The sequence below is a fragment of the Elaeis guineensis genome, chromosome 15 (assembly GCF_000442705.2).
Source record: "Elaeis guineensis isolate ETL-2024a chromosome 15, EG11, whole genome shotgun sequence".
In the NCBI taxonomy this organism is placed as follows: domain Eukaryota; kingdom Viridiplantae; phylum Streptophyta; class Magnoliopsida; order Arecales; family Arecaceae; genus Elaeis; species Elaeis guineensis.
The window spans coordinates 40,955,369-40,982,352 of record NC_026007.2 but is presented as its reverse complement, the minus strand read 5'-3'; positions in this window follow the sequence as shown (position 1 = coordinate 40,982,352).

Genomic DNA, 26,984 nt, shown 5'->3' with positions numbered 1-26,984 from the left:
CTAAAGCTAGAGCTGGAACAGATCTTCTATCTCTAATGTTTAGAAATCTCTTGCCGTCTCCAAATCTCCTACTGATCTGAAGTCTCTACAACAAATTATAAATATTAATAGGACTATCAGTATTTAATACCAAGGTCATAGTATCACAAATAGATAAATTGCAAGATGCTATCATATAATTATCTTGCCCAGCAACCACTTGCTTCTTCTTATTCAGTCTGTTTGGGTCAAGAGAGGTAATGTACTAAGGATAGTTTCTCTTTCAGTGATCCTACTTCTTACAGTAGAAGCACTCTGCCTGACTTTGATCGGATTTGGACTTCTTGATCTGACCCCCAGCATACTGTACTTTTTTATTTTTATTTTTTCTTTCTTAAAAGGATGATGTGCCTTCGAAGAAGATCCTCCCACTAAATTCATCATCTCCTTATGGAGCTAGTGATCCTTTTCAAAAATCTATAGCAACTCTAGCAAACCATAGTAGTTGACTGCAGGCTTCGTCATTCTATAATGACTAAGAAAGGAGAGATAAGACTTCAGTAGAAAATTCAGTATCGCATCCTTCCCAAGCTATTCATACAAGGGAAAGCCAAGCTTGCTCAGGCATTCGATCTATTCGATCATGCATAATATATGATCGGTGACTGATGCCTCATCCCTCATTCGAGCGTTGAAGATGGTACAACTAGTCTTGTGTTGCTCAACATCGTGGGAAATACTGAAGGATTCATTTAACACTTGCAATATTTTCTCCGACTGAGCATCCTCGAACTTGCTACTGAACTCGTTGTTCATCATAGTCTGCATAATGCAACACACCATGGTGTGATAGTTGAGCCACTTTCGATAAGTATCTCGTATTGCACTGCGTGCATTTGAAACAGGCTTCTCTAGCATCGGATCTGTAAGGATGTGCAAGATCTGCTCGTGCTCCAGGATTATCTTCAATTTCTAATACCAGCTATCAAAATTAGATCTCGTCAACTTATCACTATCCAACAGTGATCGGAGCGACAAGGTGGTGGCTATAACTACATAAAAAAAACTAAAAGTCTAATTAGTATATGAATTATTAATCCTAAAGACTTGGACTTTAGTCTAAAGGTTCTCCTACTATTTTATATGAATTGATAGCCTCTACCTCTAATTCGAAAAATTATCTTAATTTCTTAGCGGGTACTAGAATCCACATAGACTGCACATGGATCCAACTTTGGTCGACCAACCTATGTATATCTATGGATAGGTTCTTAACCAATTATTTATCTAAATAACTTCTAGTTAATAAATTTGCCCTAGATTCCTTTTTAGTAGGCTTTGGTCTCCATTGAAAGGTTTGGTTAGGTCCAACTATTAACATGACCATACTCAGCACATCAACTAATGAATGATTAGGTCCGACTTTGGTTAGCTAACTGACCTCTCATCAAAGAGATGACTGAGTTATCATATTATGAATGATAATTTTAATAGCAGATAAGCTCCAGGTCTTTGGGCCTCTAATGATTATTAGACTAATGGATCCATTATCACTCAACTTAATGGAAGGCTATGATCTAATTATTTTTATAATTATTTTATTTTATGGATCTAATAATTTAGAAGATTTATTTAATATATTTTAAATGAAGAGATTGACTAGCTAATCAAAATTCTCCTACTGACTTCATCAAGTCAAATCAAAGAAGACTAGATACAAGCTAGTCCGGGGTACTTAAATCAGTCATACTGATTTTCTTAATGATATGGGTCAACTCGAATCACTTAGCGATCTAATCAAAATATAATTTATCATGTTAGCCATGTAAGTAAGATCGGTGAGAGGGATATGCCATTAACTCACCATAGACTCAATCTAGATGAGTAGCTCCCAATTAATGACCACCAGTCAAGACTGTCAAACTTACCTTAGACGCCAACTGATTAATTAGTTTCGACTTAATCAATCTAACAACTTAGGCTCGACCATTGAGCCATAATCAAGATTCATTTGGTCTAATCAAAGACATGGACTTGATCAACTATAACATTATTTAGTTCTAGAGAAATCCAGATTTAATCTAATTCAACTTTTAGTTAGATTTAATCAATTTCTCTATTTAGTCCAATTGATTCTAATCTTAAGTCTAACCTAATTAAGAGGATCTGATCATGCTGACCCATAGACTCATATTTTATGCAAATATCATTAGATCTTTAATTCATAATTCTAGATCTAAAATATTCAACACTTTATTTTTAATTAAGTGTATAATCAACATGGGTTTAGGTTTAGGTTTGAAATAATTTTAATTTTATAAATATTTTACATCGATTTTATGTAAAAATTTTTTATTCTAAAACTTAGTCGGCTCATCCTTGGACTGAGCTGGCTCAATACAATGGATCGACTAAGTCTGTGACTTAATCGACTCACTATAAATGAATAGTAACATATTCCATCCGCTTACTACAACTAGGTCGGCTCAACTAGAAACTGAGTCAACTAAACCAAGGGATTAAATTGACTTAATTCAAAACTGAATCTGCTCGGTAGGCATGCCGGCAACTTTTGCAAAGTTTTAGTTTTGAAAAATTTTGCATAAATAGAAATAAAATCAATCATAAATAAACTTTTATATCTAATCTAAACTTTTTATAATTTTAGATTTTATTTTTTGTTGGGTATAAAATACCCACAGCCGAAACCCTCGGCGAAATCGACAACGGCACAGCTCCGCCCGGACTCCTACGGGAGCCGGGCTCCGCCGCCGACTTCAGAATAGCTCCGCCCGGACTCCTACGGGAGCCGGACTCCGCCTCCGACATCAACTGCAGCACGGCTCCGCCCGGACTCCTACGGGAGCCGGGCTCCGCCTCCGACATCAACTGTAGCACGGCTCCGCCCGGACTCCTACGAGAGCCAGGCTCCGCTCTCAGTATCAACTGCTGGTAAGCTCCATCCAGACTCCTACGAGAGCCGGACTTCACCTTTAACTTTGATTGCAGAGGACTCCGCCCAGACTCCTACGGGAGCCGAGCTCCGCCTCCGACATCAACTGCAGTACGGCTCCGCCCGGACTCCTACGGGAGTCGGGCTCCGCCTCCGACATCAACTGCAGCACGGCTCCGCCCGGACTCCTACGGGAGCCGGGCTCCGCCTCCGACATCAACTGCAGCACAGCTCCGCCCGGACTCCTACGGGAGCCGAGCTCCGCCTCCGACATCAGCTGCGGCACAGCTCCGCCCGGACTCCTACGGTAGCCAGGCTCCGCTCTCAGTATCAACTGCTGGTAAGCTCCGTCCGGACTCTTACGAGAGCCGGACTTCACCTTTAACTTTGATTGCAGAGGACTCCGCCCAGACTCCTACGGGAGCCGGGCTCCGCCTCCGACATCAACTGCAGCACGGCTCCGCCCGGACTCCTACGGGAGCCGGGCTCCGTCTCCGACATCAACTGCAGCACAGCTCCGCCCGGACTCCTACGGGAGCCGGGCTCCGCCTCCGACATCAGCTGCGGCACAGCTCTGCCCGGACTCCTACGGGAGCCAGGCTCCGCTCTCAGTATCAACTGCTGGTAAGCTCCGTCCGGACTCTTACGAGAGTCAGACTTCACCTTTAACTTTGATTGCAGAGGACTCCGCCCGGACTCCTACGGGAGCCGGGCTCCGCCTCCGACATCAACTGCAGCACGGCTCCGCCCGGACTCCTACGGGAGTCGGGCTCCGTCTCCGACATCAACTGCAGCACGGCTCCGCCCGTACTCCTACGAGAGCCAGACTCTGCCTCCGACATCTACTGCAGCACAGCTCCGCCCGGACTCCTACGAGAGCCGGGTTCCGCCCGCAACTTCAGCTCCGAGAGGGTTCCGCCCGGACTCCCACGGAAGTCAGACTCCACCCACGACCCCAGCCGCCAGGAGGACCTCTCCCGGACCTCTATAGTGGTCAGGCTCCGACCACTGCCGAGCTTCAATCAACAGATCCGCGCCCCCTGGCAGGCCACCAAAACGGCCACGACCCTGCTCCACTTCCTGTGGCAGATTCCGCGCAGCTCCATCATTCCCTGACAGGCCGCAGTAACCATCGCCGCCCTGCTCCACTTCCTGTGGCGGATTTCGCACAGCTCCACTACCCCCTGGCAGGCCACGGTAACGGCCACGAACCTGCTCCACCTCCTGCGACGGATACCGGGCGATTCTCCCATCTGCTGGCAAGTCACGACAACGGGCGCTGCTCCACTCCCTGCAACAGATTCCACGTGGCGAGCTGCGATGATGGCCACGATTCCGCTCCACTACCTCTCACAATAAATTTCCCTGACCACGGGCGGCCCACTACCAGACGGTTACAGGTGTCGCCATCAATCCGTTACCTCCCCCGCCTATAAAATGAGGGATCCAGATACGTTATTCTCTAAGCTCATTTCTTATCTCCAAACTCTGCTAAATTCTCCGTTCGAGCACTCCATTCTTGTTGAGGCAGAGAACTGACTTGAGCGTCGGAGGGTCTTGCCGGAGCAACCCCACCTCCGATTTAGACTTCCCTTGCAGGTCCCGACGGCGACCGCGGCTTCCCCGACTCCAGCTTCTCCGGTGCAAGCAGATTTTTGCACCAACAGGATTGGCGCTAGAGGAAGGGGGTGTGTCTTCGCAGCACCCTTGTTCTTAAAGGAGTGTTCAGCGGAGCCGTCCCTGACCGTCTCTCCGTCACCCGCTCCTAACCTCCCTTCACGAGATCGACACTCGATGCCTCCGTGCAAGGCATCCACCCGGCGGTCTACGGCCTCCGCGGCCAGATCTCAGGCTCCGGCCTCCCCTCCAGTTTCTCAGCCTCCTCCTCCTCCCCCTCCGGCGGCGGCGGTCGGCGCGAAACAATTTGACTTGCTGGCACAGCAGGTCAGAGGCCTCGTCGAAGCCGTACAAGCAATGCAGCAGCAGCAACCGCAAGCGTCGGCGCATCCGAAAAGGGCATCTCCAGAATGCCAGAACCCGACGGCAAGGCGGGCCACCTGGGCCAGCCGCCCCGTTCTTCTCGGGAAAACAAATCCGAGGGTAGAGAGCCCTCAATCGGATCACGACTCCACCCCTGAAAGATCCCTGCCCCCGTTCTGCCAAAGGACCCTCGAGACTCGAAGTCGAGAGGATTTTTTGGACCGAAAGCTCCAGGAGATGAACCGACGGATTGAAGAACTCCGCCACGCGCCCCCCGCTTACGGTGAGGATATTTGCACTGACCCTCCCTTCTCCCAAATGATTATGCAGGAACCGATCCCGCCGAACTTCAAGCTTCCCCAGTTCGAAAGCTACGACGGGACGTCGGACCCGGTTGATCATCTGGAGGCCTTCCGAACGATGATGCTGCTTCACGGCGCTCCTGACGCCATCTTGTGCCGGGCTTTCCCGTCTTCTTTGAAGGGAGCAGCGAGGAACTGGTACTCGGCTCTGAAGTCGGGTACCATATTTTCCTTCGATCAAATGAGCCATCAATTTATGGCCCATTTTGTCAGCAGCCGGCATCCCCGAAAGGGTTCGGAGTTTCTCATCAACATCAAGCAGAGGGAAGGGGAGTCCATACGGGCCTACGTCAACCGCTTCAACATAGCGGCGTTGGAGGTCCGGAACTTGGACCAGTCAGTTGCCATGGCCGCCCTGAAAGGTGGCCTTCAGAAGAATGATCTCTTGTACTCCCTGAAGAAGAAGTATCCTAGGGATTTCGCTGATTTACTGGCTCGGGCTGAAGGATACGCCCGAGCGGAAGAGGCCTTCAAAATGAAGGACGAAGAGACAGCAAGGGAGCGTCAAGAGGGAGATTCGAGTAAACCCGCAGTTGAGAAAAGGCCCAAGGAAGCCCGGTCGTGTTCCCGATCCCCTCCTGGACATAAGCGCGCCCATACTCCACCCCGGGCACGCAGGCAGAGAAGCCCGGACCGCAGGGTTCGGCGGGGCTCCCCACCAGGGAGATTTCGCAACTACGCCCCCCTCAACGCCTCGAAGGCCCAGGTACTGATGGAGGTCAGGGAGCAGCTCCCTAGGCCGGAGAGGATGCGCACACATCTCAGGAAGCGCAACCCCAACAAGTTCTGCCTCTACCACCGCGACCACGGCCACGACACCGAAGAATGCATCCAGCTCCAGGACGAGATCGAGGAGCTCATTCGGCGAGGTCGACTCGACAGATTCATCCACCGTCGGCCTGAGGGTAGAGGAGACCGGCCAAGAGCCCTCCCACTGCCTGAACCGCAGAAAAGGGAGGAGCAACCCAGGGACCGACCTCCCATCGGGACCATCGACTCCATCACCGGAGGGCCTCAAGGAGGAGCGAGAAAACTGTAAATGTATCACTTACTATTTTGCCTTGAATCTACTTTTCTTTCTGCCTAACGTGCCCCTCCCACCTAGCGTGGATGTATTATGACTGGATATGATCCCTCCAAAAACACAGCCATGTCAGGAACAGGAGGAAAACCTCATCCTGACATGAGCAAAGTCAAAGGCCCGATTCTTTTAGACCAGATGGGGGGAGAGGCCTTACAACGCCCTAATGTGCCCCCACAGCCTTGTTAGGGACAGGAGGAAAACCTCGCCCTAACTTGAGCAAAGTCAAAGGCCCGGTTCTTTTAGACCGGATGGGGGGTGAGGCCTTACAATGCCCTAATGTACCCCCACAGTCCTGTTAGGGACCGGAGGAAAACCTCGCCCTAACTTGAGCAAAGTCAAAGGCCCGGTTCTTTTAGACCGGATGGGGGGAGAGGCCTTGCAACACCCTAATGTGCCCCCACGGCCATGTCAGGAACAGGAGGAGAACCTCATCCTGACATGAGCAAAGTTGAAGGCCCGGTTCTTTTAGATCGGAGGGGGGAGAGGCCTTACAGCGCCCTAACGCACCCCCACAAGCCAGGCTGGTAACGAGAGGAGAACCTCACACCGGCTCGAGCAAAATGGAAGGCTCGGACTCCTACGGGAGCCGGGTTCCTACGCCAAGGAAGACTTCGCCCGGACTCCTACGGGAGTCAGGTTCCTACGCCAAGGATGACTTCGCCCGGACTCCTACGGGAGTCGGGTTCCTACGCCAAGGAAGACTCCACCCGGACTCCTACGGAAGCCGGGTTCCGCCGCCAAGGAAGACTTCACCCGGACCCCTACGGGAGCCGGGTTCCTACGTCAAGGAAGACTCCACCCGGACTCCTACGGGAGCCGGGTTCCGCCGCCAAGGAAGACTTCACCCGGACTCCTACGGGAGTCGGGTTCCTACGCCAAGGAATACTCCACCCAGACTCCTACGGGAGCCGGGTTCCGCCGCCAAGGAAGACTTCACCCGGACTCCTACGGGAGCCGGGTTCCTACACCAAGGAAGACTTCGCCCGGACTCCTACGGGAGCCGGGTTCCTACGCCAAGAAAGACTCCACCCGGACTCCTACGGGAGCCGGGTTCCATCGCCAAGGAAGACTTCACCCGAACTCCTACGGGAGTCGGGTTCCGCCGCCAAGGAAGACTTCACTCGGACTCCTACGGGAGCCGGGTTCCTACGCCAAGGAAGACTTCACCCGGACTCCTACGGAAGCCGGGCTCCATCCGCCACTTCTGCAGTGAGGGTTAATAATGGTGGCGAAACTCGGCCTCGTAACAAGGTCGGATGAAAGGAAAAAGCCCCCCCCCCCACGACGACATCTACGTCAAGCAAGCCAAACGACAAGAAAGGTTCAACAGACGACAATATCAGTGCTACGCGTGGATAAGGTAACGCAAAATGCTCTTTTTTCCATTTCCGATATACATACTGCAAGGCCAGGACAGCCAAGGAAAGAAGGACAAAACGACAAAAAGAAAGTAACTACATGATGAGACACAAAGACAAAAGAGCTCTAAGGAGGCCCTGCTCCCTCCGACCTAGGGTTATCTACTCCATCCCTCAACCAGGACTGCTTCAGGTTCTCCATTGCTTCTTCTAGTTCTTCCCTCTTCCGCAGCGTGTCCTGGAGCACCCGACGAAGTTGCTGGCTCTCAGCCTTCGCTTCTCGATGCCACTTCCGCAAAACTTCGGACTCCGCCTCCGCGTCTACAACGGCCTTCCGCTCAAGTGCCAGCTGAATCTTCACTTGTTGCAGCTCGGCTGTCTTCTCCCCAAGGGAGACAGAAATCCCTTCGACAGTGCCTCTCAGGGCTTGGAGCTCTTCGGTATCTTGGGCGGAAGTAAGCTGCGCCCTATTAACCAGCTGCCTCTGGAGATGAATGACCTTGTCAGCTGCCTTCCAGAATCTCCCTTTGTACTCTTCCACTTGCCGGTGCCAGCTGGCCCGCTGCATGTCATGACTCATCTCAGCATCTTGAAGCTGCTTCTGGAGGTCGGAGACCTTCTGCGACCACTTCTGTTCATCATCAACCCGGGCCAAGAGCCGGGATGAGCTTCCTTCCAGATGGTCGATCTTCCTCTTCGCAGTTGATAGTTCCACCTTAAGGGTGCTGATCCTGGCTTCTTGAGCCCAAATTCGGTCGCTGGTGCTCTTCTTGCATTCCTCGAGCTCCTTTGTGAAGTTCGCCTTCCTCCGGCTGTAATCCATGATTGCCTTCACTTGGAGACTCCTAAAGTGGGCGACCTCAGTGGCGTTTTTGGAATGGCATTCTCTCGACTTGCAGAGCTCGCCTTCCGACTTCTTCAACTTCTTCGTCAGGTGGAGGACCTCCTTTTTCAACCGTTGGATTGTCGATTTCAGCGGGACCCCCAGGGGCAAGGGGAGTGCTTCGGTAGGGCACTGCCATCGGAAGGTGCAAGCATTAAAGATCGACTCATTGCAAGAAAAAAAGCAGAAAGAGGGAGGAGGGGGAAGAAGAAGCCATCCACAACAAGAAATTCGACTTTATTGGTTGAATAATTTTGAAGACAAGCAAAAAGGAAATATGGCGACAAAACAAGGGCGCAAGATCAGAGGTCTCAGACCTCAGGGGCAGGAGGTGGAGAACTCGGCGCGGGGGGTGCGACTGCGGTGGCGGCGGACGAGGGGCCGGCCTCGTCTTCAGACTCCTTAAGAAAGCCGAGATCGAGGTTGGGGTATCTGCTGGCCACTTTTTCTTGGCAGAGCTCGAACCCCTTAGTGAACGCCTCCTGGCCGAACTGGACGTTCAGTTTCCTCATCTCCGCAGAAGCCTTGAACTCCTCCACCGCAAGGGCCCTGGCCTCCGAAACCAGAACCAGAGTTTGCTCGACCAAATGGGCGACCTCGGCTTCCGCCTTCCTCGCCGACTCCTCCAAGATCCGTCTCTCCTCTTCCCGGGCTTGTCTCTCCTCTTCCCGGGCTTGCCTCTCTCTTTCCAGGGCCTCCTGGAGGGCGGCTACTTCGGCCGTCTTCGCTTGGAGGCGAGCCACCTCGGCCTGGCAGCGTTCCTCCGCCTGAAGGAGGTCCCTTCTCATGCGGCTCGTCGCCTCGACATAGGCGAAGAGCTGGTGCCCAATCTGCAAGGATGGTTAGAGAATTACAACAAAAGCCGAGTGACCGTGTAAATAAATATCCGCTTACCTTAAGGAAGGACCCCAAAGAGTCCCAAGCCCGCTGCTCAGGATCGGCACAGTCGATCCTCTCCACAACGTCGGACAGGATGCAGCCATCGAGCAGCCGCCTGATCAGGTCCTTGTCGTTGAAGGGGTTCTCCGATCTCCCCTCGGAGCAGACAGACTCGTCTGCAGCAGATCGGTGGCTACTCGCCCTGCGAGCCACCGATTTCCTCCTCCTCCCTGCGACAGGCACCTCCATGGGGCGAACCCCCGGAGCGGGGGCCCCAGTCGGCGGGCTCCTCGAGGAAGCCCGGGGGGCCACTGGCTCGGCATCTGAAGGAATGTCGATGGCCGGAGCCGTCTGGATAGGCGCGGCCAAGATCGTCTCCTCCGCCCTGGCCCTCTTCGCCGATCCGGAGGCCACCGCGCCCTTTCTCTTCTGAGCTCTCATGCCCCTGGCGAGCATCCGCGTTGCTTCGGCGTCCATTGCTAAAAAAAAAAAAATGATGAGAAAAGAAAAAGAGAAAAAGAAGCAACACTGGTCAATCAAAAAAAAAAAAAAAAAAAAAAAGAAGAAAAGAAAGAAAGAAAAAGAAGAGAGTGGGAAGGAAAAAGAAATAAAGAGAAGGAGAAGAGGAAGGCAAGAAAGGATAAGAAAAGATGAATACTCGCTGGATCCTGAGGGCTCAGGCCGATGTTGAAAAGAAGCTGCTCCCTCAGAAGATTAGGAAGGGAAGGAGCGGGATAGCTTAGAAGCTTCTGGGCGGTCTGGAGGTCGTCCTCTCCCAGGCTGGGAGCCCGACGGACAGAATCCCTCAGAGACCCCCAAGGGGGCAGGCCCAGTTCCAGGGTCGGGCAGTGGACGAAGAGAAATTTCCCCTTCCAATTGTGAATCGAAGAAGGGGCGCCCTTCAGCAACCCCTTCTTACCAAACTGGGGGAAGAAGTACCACCAGTCCTTCGCCGAAGGATGGCATTTGAAGGTATAAAAATGTCTGAACAAGGAGAGGGACGGCTGGACTTCGGCTATGTGGCAGAGGGAGAGAAATCCTATCAAAAACCTAAAGGAATTCGGGGCCACGGAGGTGAGAGAAATGTCCAAGAAGCGGAAGAAGGCAGCAACAAAGACAGGAAGCGGAAGTCGAAGTCCGGCACGGAACGCTTCCTGATACAAACAGAAGCGACCGGGAGGAGGAGCGCTGGCCCGGTCAGAGGGGCCAGGTAGCTCCAGGTCATATTCCGGAGGAACCCCATACCGAACCCTTATCAGAAGGAGTTCATCCGAAGTCGACAATCAGGGAATAGCGCCCGGTGCAAAAACCGGGCGAGGCCCTGCCCCTGACGCAGGTTCGTCCGCAGAGACAGCGACCTGGGGGTTTGAAGCGGAAGAACTCTCAGAACTGCCGGGAGCAGAAGAGTCGGAAGACATTTTGAGTAGTTTCGAAGGGAGGATCTGAAGGACCCTAAAAAGACAGACCGAAAGGGGAACGAGACGCCGAAGGCTAACTCGAAGGGAGGCACAAAAGTAATGAAGAGAGGAGAAGCCCCTAGGCGGTGAGAGGAAGGTTGGCACTAACCTATGTTGCTCTGAGGGACCTGGGGGATGAGAAACGGGAGGTGCCTACGGCTCGAGAAGACGTTCACTAGAGCAAGGCTCTCGAAGAGAAGACGGACACCAGCAAAAACTCAGGAATGGAGTAGGATGCCTGAAGGGGGGAGGACGGGTTTAAATAGACCCTGGGATCCGGCGCCATAATGATCGCGAATCTCCCAGGCCAGTCCGCATCCGACACGTGTCCCACTCCCCCTGGCAGACGGCTAAAAGTGGCTGGCGGTTGGCAGGATCATAATTGCGCCGTACCTAGGCCAGTGTACCTGCAGGATTTTCGAAGCATCCTCTCGTACCGCCCCAATTCGAAAAGACTCCGACACGCGCTCATTTAATGCCAAAATATCTGGAGGCGGCAGAGCACAGGATTCGAAGGGACGGTTCCGGCTGTATCCATCTCTCTCTCTGTGTACTTCCTTCGCTTGAAATTCAAACTCGAAAGTAGGGGGACTGGTGTTGGGTATAAAATACCCATAGCCGAAACCTTCGACGGAATTGACAACGGCACAGCTCCGCCCGGACTCCTACGGGAGCCGGGCTCCGCCGCCGACTTCAGAACAGCTCCACCCGGACTCCTACGAGAAGCCGGGCTCCGCCTCCGACATCAACTGCAGCACGGCTCCGCCCGGACTCCTACGGGAGCCGGGCTCCGCCTCCGACATCAACTGCAGCACGGCTCCGCCCGGACTCCTACGGGAGCCAGGCTCCGCTCTCAGTATCAACTGCTGGTAAGCTCCGTCCGGACTCCTACGAGAGCCGGACTTCACCTTTAACTTTGATTGCAGAGGACTCCGCCCGGACTCCTACGGGAGCCGGGCTTCGCCTCCGACATCAACTGCAGCACGGCTCCGCCCGAACTCCTACGGGATCCGGGCTCCGCCTCCGACATCAACTGCAGCATGGCTCCGCCCGTACTCCTACGGGAGCCGGGCTCCGCCTCCGACATCAACTGCAGCACGGCTCCGCCCGGACTCCTATGGGAGCCGGGCTCCGCCTCCGACATCAACTGCAGCACAGCTCCGCCCGAACTCCTACGGGAGTCGGGCTCCACCTCCGACATCAGCTGCGGCACAGCTCCGCCCGGACTCCTACGGGAGCCAGGCTCCGCTCTCAGTATCAACTGCTGGTAAGCTCCATCCGGACTCTTACGAGAGCCGGACTTCACCTTTAACTTTGATTGCAGAGGACTCCGCCCGGACTCCTACGGGAGCCGGGCTCTGCCTCTGACATCAACTGCAGCACGGCTCCGCCCGGACTCCTACGGGAGCCGGGCTCCATCTCCGACATCAACTACAGCACAGCTCCGCCCGGACTCCTACGGGAGCCGGGCTCCGCCTCTGACATCAGCTGCGGCACAGCTCCGCCCAGACTCCTACGGGAGCCAGGCTTCGCTCTCAGTATCAACTGCTGGTAAGCTCCGTCTGGACTCTTACGAGAGCCGGACTTCACCTTTAACTTTGATTGCAGAGGACTCCGCCCGGACTCCTACGGGAGCCGGGCTCCGCCTCCGACATCAACTGCAGCACGGCTCCACCCGGACTCCTACAGGAGCCGGGCTCTGTCTCCGACATCAACTGCAGCACGGCTCCGCTCGTACTCCTACGGGAGCCAGACTCTGCCTCTGACATCTACTGCAGCACAGCTCCGCCCGGACTCCTACGAGAGCCGGGTTCCACCCGCAACTTCAGCTCCGAGAGGGTTCCGCCCGGACTCCCACGGAAGTCAGACTCCACCCACGACCCCAGCCACCAGGAGGACCTCTCCCGGACCTTTACAGAGGCCAGGCTCCGACCACTGCCGAGCTTCAATCAACAGATCCGCACCCCCTGGCAGGCCACCAAAACGGCCACGACCCTGCTCCACTTCCTGTGGCGGATTCCGCGCAGCTCCATCATTCCCTGACAGGCCGCAGTAACCATCGCCGCCCTGCTCCACTTCCTGTGGTGGATTCCGCACAGTTCCACTACCCCCTGGCAGGCCACGGTAACGGCCACGAACCTGCTCCACCTCCTGCGACGGATACCGGGCGATTCTCCCATCCGCTGGCAAGTCACGACAACGGGCGCTGCTCCACTCCCTGCAACAGATTCCACGTGGCGAGCTGCGGTGATGGCCACGATTCCGCTCCACTACCTCTCGCAATAAATTCCCTTGACCACGGGCGGCCCACTACCAGACGGTTACAGGTGTCGCCATCAATCCGTTACCTCCCCCGCCTATAAAAAGGGGGATCCAGATATGTTATTCTCTAAGCTCATTTCTTATCTCCAAACTCTGCTAAATTCTCCGTTCGAGCACTCCATTCTTGTTGAGACAGAGATCTGACTTGAGCGTCGAAGGGTCTTGCCGGAGCAACCCCACCTCCGGTTTAGACTTCCCTTGCAGGTCCCGGCGGCGACCGCGGCTTCCCCGACTCCAGCTTCTCCGGCGCAAGCAGATTTTTGCACCAACATTTTTCATGATTAAAATAATTTTAATCACAAAGATTAGATGTTTTATTTTTCATACAATTTGTATCACATACAATAAAATCTAAGATTTTGAGATCTAGGGTTTGTAGAAAAATAAGTTTTTTCTTTCGCATTCTTCATCATGGATGTAATAACATGGCACCCCTACATACCATAAAAGCACCCCATCGATTGGGAAGAGAGGGCCTTTAAACTCTTCTTGCTCCTATGATCGGACAGCCTGGTGATAAACCGAATCGGAGTACTTGCTACTAGGATCATCTAATCTAATCATATCACATATGAGACAGATCAAAATCAGATCTGATCATAAAAATTATTTAGATCTAATATAAATAATAAAAATTAGATCTATACATGCACATGTATCATGTCATAATGAACTTAGGCTCTGATACTACTGTAGGAAACCGACAGGCATTTCAAGCATGCTTTTCAAAAATTTTAAAGCGAAAGACAGATCAGATTAAATTATTTAATCTAATAAATATACTTTAGATCTAATCTTAAATGCCTATCCTAGGATCTATAACATGTCATATTGCATATATGAGATTTAAAAATAAAAATCTGTATGCATGATCATATCAAACATGTAATAATAGTATATCACATCTACACCATAGATCATATCTATAATAAATATGAGTTCAAAACTTATCACCTGAGTATGGGTAGTAGATCATCGCATCTGAATATCATAGTCTTGCTGGTTGCTCGCGCTACATAGGGTGTCCGATCTCTATGGATCATCCACTCGAAGTCCTATGTTGATCAATCTCCCCGGGAGTGCTAGCTTGCGTGAAGTTCCTGTTGATGGCTGATTTGTATCTCTCTTCAGATCTTTTAGACTCTTTTGAAACTAAAGATAGATAAGGAGGAGGATGTGGTGGTGGAAAAGAAGAAGGAGAACTATTTTCTCTCTTAATTTTTTTCTCACCCAAAACCCTAGATTTGATCTAGGTATCTCACCCTAGAGGAGTCGGCTCTTCTCTATGCACACATGCCAAAACAAAGCAGCACCCACCCCAAACCTCATGCCCAAGAGAAACCCAAACTCACAGTGAATGATCATCCAAATTTTGTCACACAAAACTCAAGGGTTTTTAAAGTTGGCATGGAGATGAGGATAAGACCTAGTTCAAATCAAATTTGAACTAAGATAAAGATCAAGTTTCAAGTTGAATTCAAATCCAATTTGAATTCAAATTGAACCAAATTTTATCCTCATCCATTAGGGCATGGAGAAGGAATGAAAGCTTTGAATTAGCTTAGAGAAACTTCACACAAATTCTGAATTTGTGTGGAGTGGACATGGGTGGTCGGTGCTAGGAAGAGTCCAATGAAATTTGGACTCTAGGGTTTTATCCATTTAACTTTCCATCCTAATCAAACTAGATTAGATCTAATTAGATAACAGAACCTAATCTAATTAGGTACTATATGAACTAGATTAAATCTTAATCAAATCAAAATTTAATCGAGTCTAAGTTATGATCAAATCAGGAATCAATCACCCTTAGTGATTAGGTTATCTCATAATCTAATCGGGTCAAACCTAATTGAATCTAATTCAATTAGACTTGAACCAAACTATATTGCTCAATCAAATTGAGCTAATTAGTAATTTAATTACTAATCAATCCTTCTATAATTCACTAATCCTTAACGAATTATAATTAGTAATTTAATTACTAATCAATCCTTCTATAATTCACTAATCCTTAACGAATTAATTTATCACAACTTTTGCGTAAGGCTAACTGTCAATCATATTGACGAATATATCCTTGAATGATTCTCAATCATTGATCAACCACTTGATCAGACAATAACTTCTTTTGAGTATGATCCCATAGGTTCGAACTTAAGTTGATAGCATAAAAATAAATTTTTATACTAATGGATGTAACCATCTAGCAATGGTACCCAACATCCAGCTAGGCCAAATATTTGTAAAGCAGCATTCAAGAACCCTAGACTATAGTTACCGTATAATTTATCCCCTTGACCCTCAGCACTTAGGATGACTCTCAACCTTATAAATTTTATGACTCTCACAAGGACTACCCTGGCCAAGATTTTGTTGAATTAAAATATAATGTAGCACTAACTCCTAAAATCAGGAGCAGTTAATCCCATCTTGACTCACACACCGACTTAACAAGTACTTGATTGTGCTCAGAAATCTTTCATCACTAAATTAAAAATTTAGATAGTTCGTCACCAAAGCACAGTGAGTTGCTTGCAAGTCACCATGGTGATCTCAAATCGGGGGGACACTTATACTCATATCTTTTGTGAGCTACTCTTGACAACAGAGTGCTCTGTAGTTAGATCACATTTAGTGAGATATACTCCTACATCTCACCTACATGCCATATCAGTATCTTCACACACCTTGGTTAAGAGGACAATCAATCCTCATGGCACACAATGACCTACATTGGATATAGCTATCACCTTAGTAATAACATATCATTTTGTCGTGAACACGTTTAAGGACTAAATAATTTTTTTTTTTATCAATCAAAATAGTCCAAAAAACTTCATCACAACACAAGAGTTCAAAAAGAAGATGTACATTTTGTGATAAAAAAGTTAAATAATTTTTATTAATGAACAATTCATATATAATTACATACAATGAGCATAACCATCAATAGGCTAACGATTGGCTTTCGGACATAATTTTTAATAGAAACTACATCACATCTATTCATTACCTGCTCATATATTTCAATTATTTGGTAGAGGATCACTTCCAAGCTTCAGATATTGGCTATACCCTCATCGATAGAAGACCTCTGGGATAACTGGCATGAACAACTGCCTCCAAGAATTTCTAAGAAAGCATGGGATGTCATCGATGCTACTACCTGCTAGCTGATTTGGAAAGAAAGAAATAGATGGCTCTTCCAATTTGAAGCTCTAATGGCAACTACCCATTATCAGAGAATCTACCAAATGTTACAAAGCTGGATCATAGTTATTGAGGATAAGTCTAAGCCAAGCATCCAAAAAACTATCCAATAACTTATGTAAGTTCAAACTCAAAGGATCTTCATATCCTGTAAACACTCTTCAGCTCTTTGCTAGGAACACCTTCTCTTTCTCCTATTGTTGGTTGACTTAGGTCAACCAATCTCCTCAATCATGCCTTGTAACCTCTATTTTCTGAATAAATACCTTGGGTGGTTACTGTTAGATAAATATCTTAGAGGCCAATATGGCTGACATATTGTAATAATTCTAGAGCATAATTTTATACTTAAAATATTGATTTGATCAATAAAAAGGCAAGTTTAATTTTCATTCAAGAGTGATGCATTCTTGAATCATCCATAGAATTAATACTTCGATACATATTCTTAAAGTATTGAGAATTAGAGGTATGTATATAATTTTTAAATACTTTCGATCATAGTATCATCATGAGGATGGTGATTGATCCGGATAAAATGATTCACATATCGCTTCCTTCAAGATAGATGAATCTCTAGTCTACAGTATAGAGATACTGAGCGATGAGTGTAGATAGTTATTAGAGAATAATAATACTGAGCGTGACCATATGAGAAATCACTTGGATTTCTGCTCGATCATCAGTGATCGTCTCGATGTTGTAGTTGTATAAATGATCCTTTGATCAATGATGGCACGATTGCTCGTAGTAAGACTGCTAGAGTTTAACTGATACATAAACATGGCTTTGTTGAGACCTTGTAGTGGATGTTGGCAACAATTATCCATTATAGGAGTAGGGTGCGAATCTAGATGAAATCTATCGACCTTGATAGAGAGTAGTCCTATAGGATTTAAGAGGTTAAGTCTGAGAGTCTGTGGCCACAGCAGTATGATTGATAGAAAAAAGTTTTCATGAGGATCACAAATTAGACTTGAGATAATCGAATCTATCATATGACTGATGATGAGATTTGATGATTTATCCATGACCTACCATCTAATCGAAACTCACGATAAAGGGACTGAATCACATGTGAACTACACTTTAAGGTTCTTTTTTGATTCTACTAGATTGCCACTACATACTATTGGATATCACTGATAGATTGTGAGATCTCATTAGGGTTGCTCGGGATCGACAATCATTGATGAGTTATAGTGGAATTATTTTGATCCATTAAAAAAAATTTCAATGATACTATGATAGAGATCATGGTATATCTCACTATCAGATAGAATTGAATCTATGAGGTTACACAATAAAAAAATTAGATCTGAAATAAGCAATTGGACTTATGATATCTCAATTAGGTTTAGAGAAATCTTATTGGATTCAGGATAACCTTACTAGCAGATGGTTGAACCTAATTTTCTCTTTGCACTTGAATTATTTATTTTAATAAGATTAATTTGAGTTAATTAACTACTAATAATCTTAATGAATTAGATTCATTGAGCTCTAATCGTTGGATGCCTAGGGTTTTGGATCATATGTATTAAGGGTTCAAATTCTTAAATATTTTTTTAATTATTTAAATTAGGATGCCACTTGATTTGATTAAATTGGGCATGCCCACACAAAAGAGGACATGAAGGACCAACATGGGACATCCCCTAAGCCCCATGTGGTATGTAAAAAAGTGGGTGAAAAGTCTCCATTAGTTGGTGCCTTATAGATCTTCTAAAGGGGGTCAAATATCTAAGGCTACAAGGATTCCTAATGTAAGTAGGACTTGTATTAAGAGGCTATTTGATTTTGAGTAGGATTTAAACCTTTTGCATATTTAAAAAGACCTTCTCTAAGACTCTAAGCATTAGATTTTTAGCAACTCCCGTGCCTCCTAAGGTCTCCCCATGCCTCCCTCTCTTCTCCCTTTGGTTTCAATGCCCAAAGGAGCTTGGGCATCCTACATCTCTATGCCCAAAAGGTGTTTGGGCATCCCTTCTTACTTGCTGATTTTCAGACCTTGGTTACTTCATAATCAAGGGAATAAGAATAAGAGAAGAAGAGAAGAAAAAGATTAAAGAGTTTATCACGATCCAAACTTTGTTCAGATTTACAGGGTGATCGTTCTTAGAGAAGAAAGATCAATACCAAAGAGGACTGTTTCAGGCTGATCCTAAATAGATACTCATAGAGGTCGGATACTTGTGTAGTTAAAAAAGAACCTATTCTCTTTTAATCTAAATTTGAAGAAAAAAATTATGAAACAGATATGTGATTTGATCAGATATTTAATTTTAGCATAAAATTCAGTATGTGTTCAATTTCAGCATATAAAGTAGATCTTTGTATTCCATATTTTATGCATGCATAATTTAGATTAAAAAATATTTTAATCTTCTATTTCACTATATTATTTAGAAAAAAAAATTTGAAACACACATGCATGCCCCGACATGAAATTCTAACAGTAGTATTAGAGCCACAGATTTTATAAGCATGAAATTGACGTACATATTTTGAAAAGAGTTTCAAAATCTAATTTTTCTTGATATATGAGATGTATAGATGATTGCTTTGAATCTAAAATTTATTTTAAATTTATTTTTTAGTTCATATATTTGATATATGAAAGCATGTATAGATCTGAAATTTACTCTAGATAGAATTCTAATTCATGTATATATGATATATAGATGCTTGCATAAGTCTAAAAATTATTTTGATCTAATTTATAATTCATATATGAGATATATGATTATATATTTAGATCTAAAAATTAGTTTCAATATGATTTATTTTTTATATATGAGATATATGATATCATGTTATGATCTGAATTTTTATTTAGATCTGAATTTTACATACATATATGAGATATATACTTGCATGTTAAATCTAAAAATTAGTTTTATAATTTAAAATCTATATTTCATGCAAAGCATTTAGATCTAAAATTTAGTTTTAGAAGCTAAAATTTATGTTAGTGCATGAGGATTTTGGTCATAAAAAAATAAAAAAAATTAGGTCATATAATTAGATTACATCTAGGGTTTTCGATTTGAATATAATGGATCTAATTTGATTAAGTAATTGATCAAATCAAGTCAAGTATTGATTAGAATTAGGTCAATTAAGTTTGAAATCATACAATTATTATTGATCAAATCAATTAAATCCCATACATAGAAATGATTAACCTAAAGACCTAATTTGACTCAATGGCTTGAGCCTAATTCGCTTAAGCTAATCTATTTAGATCGATTAATCTATTGGTGTCTAAGGCATGTAATTGAGAGATAGTTATTTAATTGGTTTCGTTCACTGATCTGATCAATTTATTGATGTCTAAGAAAAGCAATGGGGGGATCCCCCCGATCTCCACTTTTCTGACTAATTTGGAAGATTGAGTCTTGAATAAGGTTACTTGACAGTTTGGTTTAGCTCATACCAATTAGATCGATCATATAATAATCAATTAGATGAGACCTAAACATAAACCTCTCCGTAAATATTAAGTCCATAGATCTTCCACCATTATAGATGACGGGCGTGGTATTGATGTTGATTATTCTTAACTAGTTGCAGTGGTTCAGTTGTACCAAGAATATGCAACCACTCTATTAGCAAAGAATTACTCTAGGGTGAGGATGGGGTTGAGCCCAATTATTGTTAGGTGAGGGATCCAATGACGGCATTACACCTGTTTGGGAATAGTGGATCGAACTTAACTAAGGAGTGTGGTCAATAACTATTAGGTGAGCTTATATAACTTATAGACCAAGTTGCTGCAATATGCTTAGAGAAGCATCTGGACAAAAAGTTATCCACGCATCAGTGTGCACGTTACCAATAACTGTTAAGTGAGGTACATGACATCGGTGGGATCGCAGCACCCACTAAAAATTCAGTTATCACATTATGATTTTTATTTTCTACCCGGAGAGTGGAGGGATCCAAAAATATAGTGAAAGTCATTATTTGCTTCTTAAAGTTCCTAGAAGAAATATAAATTTAGAGTATAAAAGTCTAACTTAAATCTCTACTCTCGTAGTAAAACTATGTCAGTTTCAAACCCTCTAGCCCACATCCTTAAGCCCAATCGTTTGACCAGAATCAATTTTAAAGACTAGCTTAGAAACCTCAGGATTATCCTGACTTCTAAAAAATTAGGCCACATACTTGATCAAGAATTTCTAGTGTTACCAAACCATCCTACTACTAAGCAAAGAATAGTATATGAAAAGTGGATGGAAGAAGACAATCGGGTTAAGTACTATGTGCTGGATTTCATGTCAAACGAGTTGTAGAGCCAGCATAAGCATATGCCCACTATCAGGACTACGATCACTCACCTACAAGAGTTATATGGTGAGCAGAGCTACACAACATGCTTTGAAGTATCCAAAAGACTCTTTAATTTGAAGATGCATGAAGCAGTCAGTCCATGAGCACTGTATGATAGTGATCAAGGATATTGAGGAGCTTGGAAAGCTCGAGCTTGATATGTAGAAGGAATTGCAGATGAATTTAATCCTTCAATCTCTTATGAGTTCATATAGTCAATTTATTATAAATTTTCATATGAACAAACTGGATTGCACTATATCCGAACTGGTCAATATGTTGGTCGCTGTTGAGAGAATCTTGAAGATTTCAAAGGGTACTATTCTCACTGTGGAGCGGACTTTTTTATTCAAGTGAAAGTCTAGTTAGAAGAAAAAGAATAAATCCATGAAGAAGTAGAAGAAAGAGAGCAAGCTAAAGAAAGATATTTCAAAGAATGCTGAAGCAAAGAGAAAGTGTTTCCACTATGATGCTGAAAGTCATTGAAGGAGGAATTATCCACTCTACCTAAAGAGTTTGAAAATGAAAAAAGATGATAAACCTTCAGAAGATATACTTGTAATTGAATCTAACTTTACGATTTCTTCTACTTCTAGTTGAATATTGGACTCTGATTCGAGTGCTCATATATGTATTTCAATACAGGGTCTAATAGAAAGTAGGAGGTTGAGAAAAGATGACATGATCCTTCGGATCAGCAATGGAGCAAAAGTTATTGTAGAAGTCATTGACACTTATCCTCTTTGATTATCGTTAGGATTTAGATTAGATTTGAAAGACTGTTATTATATTTCTATAGCTAGTCGAAATTTAATTTTCGTGTTTATGCTAGCATAGGATGGTTTATTTTTTAATTTTAATAAAAAAATTTTTCTATTTATTTATGAAATAAATTGATTGCACGTGGTCTTTTAATTGACAGTCATTATCACTTGTATATTGATGTGAATGTGAATTTAAACAAGCAAATAGTGAGTGTCATAGGTTAAAAGAGATCTCGATATGAAATTAAGTAAAAGTACTTGTGGCATCATAGACTGGGCCATATTGGAGAGGTTAGGATAAACAAATTGAAAAAGAATGAGATCCTTAGCTCTTTTGATTTAGAGTTGTACCTAGCTTGTGAATCTTGCCTTCGAGAAAAAATGATCAAGTTATTCTTTTTAAGACTTGAGAAAAGGGCCACCGAGTTACTTATCCTAGTACACACCGATGTATGTGGGCTATTTGATGTACTGGTCAGAAATGGTTATAGCTACTTCATCATCTTTATCGATGATCTGTCATGGTATGGATATATATATCTGATGAAACACAAGACTGAAATCTTTGAAAAGTTCAAAAAATTTAGAAAAATAAACAGACAAATAAGGTTCTTCGATCTAATCAAGGAGGTGAATATTTTAGTTAAAAATTTTTGAGATATCACAAAGATAGCAATATAATCTTTTAATGGACTCCTCCTGAAATATCTTAGCTCAACGGGATATCCAAAAGAAGGAATGTGACCCTATTAGATATGGTCAGGTCCATGATGAGCTTCACTGATTTACCCTTATATCTTTGGAGACATGTCTTATTAACTACAATTCATTTATTGAATGGGATTCCATTAAAATCTATTCTTGCCATACCATATGAGATATGGCATGGTAAGAAGTCGAGTCTAAGTTATCTTAAGATTTGGAGATGTTTGACCTATATCAAGAGATAGATGGTTGCTAAATTAGAGAATAGATCTGTAATAGCTCATTTTATTGAGTATCCAAAAGAATCAATGGGATACTACTTCTACTTTTCATAAGATTATAATGTGATTGTGAGTCAAAACACCATATTTCTAAAAAAATAGTTTATCCAGAATGGTGGTAGTGGAAGGTTAGTTGAGCTTGAAGAGAAGGTTTCTGAAGAGCAAAGGCTACAGATCCTTAAGAACCCATTATTCATAAGCCAGTAGTTGATATTTTTTCATCACTTTATAGATCTAGCAGGATCTCCCGACCTCTTGAAAGGTACATGGGTATACTTATGGAGGAAGTAAAGAAAATATTTCTTATGAAAAATAAGGGTCATAGTGATGATCCAAATACCTTTGATGAGATGATGTCTGACATCAATTTTGAAAAATAGTTAGATGCAATGAAGTCAGAAATTGACTCAATGCACTTCAACCAAATATAGACCTTAGTGGATCCACCAAAGGGTATAATATCTATTAGGTGTAAATGGATCTACAAAAGAAAAATAGGTGCAGATGGTAAGGTAGAGACCTATAAAACTAGGCTTATGGTAAAAAGTTATAGTCAGCACGAAGGCATTGACTATCAGAAAATTTTTTTGTCCGTAGCCATGCTGGAATCCATCCACACTCTGCTTACTGTTGTAGCTTATTATGACTATGATATCTGACAGATGGATATGAAAACTATCTTCCTGAATGGATATCTTGAGAAAGATATCTATATGGAGCAACATTTGGATTTCACATCTGATGATGGTGATCACCAAGTTTGCAAACTGCAAAGGCCCATATACAGATTAAAGCAAGCTTTTCAAAGTTGGAACCTTCATTTTGATGAAGCGATCAAATTATTTGATTTCATCAAAAATGAAGAGGAACCTTGTGTATACAAGAGGGTCAGTGGGAGCATAATAATATTTCTCATATTGTACATGAATGATATTCTCCTCATTGAAAATGATATTCTCATGCTGGCCTTGGTCAAAAGATGGTTGTCTAAGAAATTCTCCGTTAGTAGGATTTCTTATGCCTCGACTATAAGGAGCCTCATGTATACTGTTGAGATTTGATACCTTAAGATTCAATCTATATTGAGCCCACAACGAGGTCCAAGATGACGAACGGAGTCCAACGAGCCCAAGAACAGCCTAAACAGAGTCCAGACGGTGAAGATACGTGCGAAAGAAGATCGAAAAAGGTGGCACGGTGCATGAGGTGATGGTGGGCCAATGGTGGCCGGCGATGGCATGGTCGAGCCCGATAGAGATGCATGCATGCAGGCGCATGCAGCCCAGTGCATGGGTGGGTCCAGCGAGGGTGTGCGCATGGGCCGACCCAGTGCACATGGGTGCCTAGGCCCAATGCCTGCGTGGTCCACTATGGACCGCAGGGCATTGCACGGTCCATGGAGACCGCATGAACTGATCATGTGATCCATGCACAGTCTACGATGTTTTTTGCATGATCTAATGGCTCTAGAAAGAGCCGTTCATGATCGGATGACTGAGGATGATTTCAAATTTGATCAGATGATCGATGGCCCTGATGTGTGCGATCAGATAGCTCTGGTAGGAGCCGATCATGATCGGACAACCACAGATAGTTTTAGGGTTGATTGGGACTTTGTATTCCTATTGGAATAGTATTTTTGAGATTTTGGAGCCTATATAACTCAGATTGACAAGCCATTTATTGTATTGGAGAGCTGGTGATATCTTGGAGGTGCAGAAAGGCTTCAAGAGAAGTTTCAGAGTACTTTTGTAAGGGTTTTGGAGTTTCTTATTGAGAGACTCTTGTACAAGGGTGGAGTAGTGAGTTTCTCTTGTATGAATTTTATTTTATTCTCTCATAGTGAAGCTTGCACATCCCGTGGAGGTAGGCTTGAGGTCGATCCATGTATTTGTATTATATTTTTTATTTTATTTCTTCTTTCTTTCTACTGCACCGTATGGTACTGGATCCTGCATAACAATTGGTATCAAAGCAAGGTGGTGCCAGAAGGTAGGTTGCAGTAGTGGTGGTCGAGATAGAACTGGAGAAGACAAGCACAATCAAGGTGGAGATCAACATATTTGATGGAAAGAATAATTTTTTCTTATGGCAGACAAGGGTGAAGGACGTGCTCATCCAACAAGGATTGATAGATGTTCTTTTATGCAAGGAGAAGCCGACTACCATGGAGGTATAAGATTGGAGGCGGCTCCAGATGCAAGTGATGAGTACGATCTGCTTGTACCTAGCAGATGAGGTGGTGATCCATATGCTTGGCGAGACTTCTCCGATGATGCTATAGTCGAAGCTCGAGAAGTTGTACATCGTGAAGTCTCTCACCAACATCCTCTTCCTCTGGAGGCAGTTTTACCAACTACGGATGACCGAGGGATAAAATGTGCAGGAGCATCTCAGTTACTTTCAAAAGATCCTCACCGACCTCCTCAGTATTGGCGAGAAAGTTGAGGAGAAGACCAGGGCGCTGGTCTTGCTAGCGTTGCTTCTCTCTTCATATGAGTCCTTGGTGACTACTGTTCTAATGGAAAAGAACACCATCAAGATGGATGAGGTCACCTCGATGATTCTTCAAAATAAGATTCTCAGGAGGGAGAACCCAGCTTCGAGCTTAGGTGGCAGCAGCTCTACTTTAGTGGATTTTGGAGGAGCAAGAGGTGGTAGACGGAGTGATAGGAGATCATGATGAGGGCAGTCCAAGTCTAGGATGAGAAACATGAGCAAGATCAGATATTATCAATATGATGAGTTGGGGCATCTAGCCAGAGATTGCCCTCAACTCTGGGATAGAACAAGGGCTAGTACAACGACGGCCAGTAGCGACTCAGAGGATGATGTCCTAGAGATATCTGAAAGGTATCTACTTCTCTCAATAGTGGATTTTGGATTCTACATGCACCTATCATGTATGTTGCAGAGGGAAGTAATTTGACTCTCTGAAGAGCAGTGAGGGTACTATTTTCTATCGAATGGATCGAGCTATGCAATCAGAGGCATCGGGATGGTCAGCTGGAGGACACATGATGGTGTAGTGAGGAGATTGGGAGAGGTCTGATACATACCCGATTTCAGATGAAATCTTATCTCACTGAGCAAACTGGATTCGAGAGATTATAAGACTGTAGTTTGTAGAGAAATTTTGAAGGTGTTGCATGATAATAAGATTATTCTGGAGGAAAAAAAGAGGATGAGAGGATATTACTATCTGATGGGGAGTCCAATGTGAGGTGGAGCTTCAGGAGCTAGAAGGAGCTCAGAGTGAGGTGGAGCTCTAGATGGAGGTGGATCGGGCACTAGACGGGAGACTCGGGAGGATGAGAGGCGACGTCGCAGAGTGAGATTTCTATTGCCATAGGATGATATCCCGAGCAGGTCTTTGGTCAGAGTTGACACAGCCCATGATGGAGGTGGGATCGAGTGGCCTGGCTCAACCCCCACATTTGCCCATCCATGAGATAGCTGGCATGCCCCAGGGTGAGGGTGAGACGGATCAAAGACTCTTAGAGATAGATGGAGACCAAATATCAAGTCAAAATAGCAACTGTTGAGATTTGATGTCTCAAGATTCAATCTACATTGAGCCCACAGGGAGGTCTAAGATGACGAACGGAGTCCAACGAGCCCAAGAACAATCCAAACGGAGTCCAGATGGTGAAGATATGTATGAAAAAAGATTAGAGAACGTGGCATGGTGCACGAGGTGGCAGTGGGCCGACGACAATCGATGGTGGTGCGGTCAGGCCCGAAGGAGTCGCACGCATGCACAGGCCGCATGGCCTAGTGCGCAGGCGGGCCCAGTGTGGGCTTGCACGTGGGCCGGCCCAGTGTGCATGGGCGCCCAGGCCCAGCACCTGAGCGGTCCACCGTGGACCGTAGGATGCTGCATGGTCCATGGAGACCACATGGACTGATCACATGGTCCACGCATGGTCTACGATATTTTTTGCATGATTTGATGGCTCTAGAGCGAGCCGTTCGTGATCGGATGGCTGAGGATGATTTCGAATTTGAGCAGATGATCGATGGCCCTGATGTGCGCGATCGGACGGTTTTGGTTCGAGCCGATCATGATCGGATGGCCACAGATAGTTCTAGGGTTGATTGAGATTCTGTATTCCTATTAAAATAATATTTTTGAGATTTTAGAGACTATATAGCTTCGATTGATGAGTTGTTCATTGCGTTGGAGAGCTGATGATGTTTTAGAAGTGCAGAAAAATTTCAAGAGAGATTTCATAGAGCTTTTGTGAGAGTTTTGAGACTTCTTGTTGAGAGACTCTTGTACAAGGGTTGAGTGGTGAGTTTCTCTTGTATTGATTTTATTTTATTTTCTCATAGTGAAGCTCACTCGCCCCGTGGGGGTAGGCTTGAGGCTGATCCATGTATTTGTGTTGTATTTCTTATTTTGTTTCTTCTTTCTTCCTGCTACACT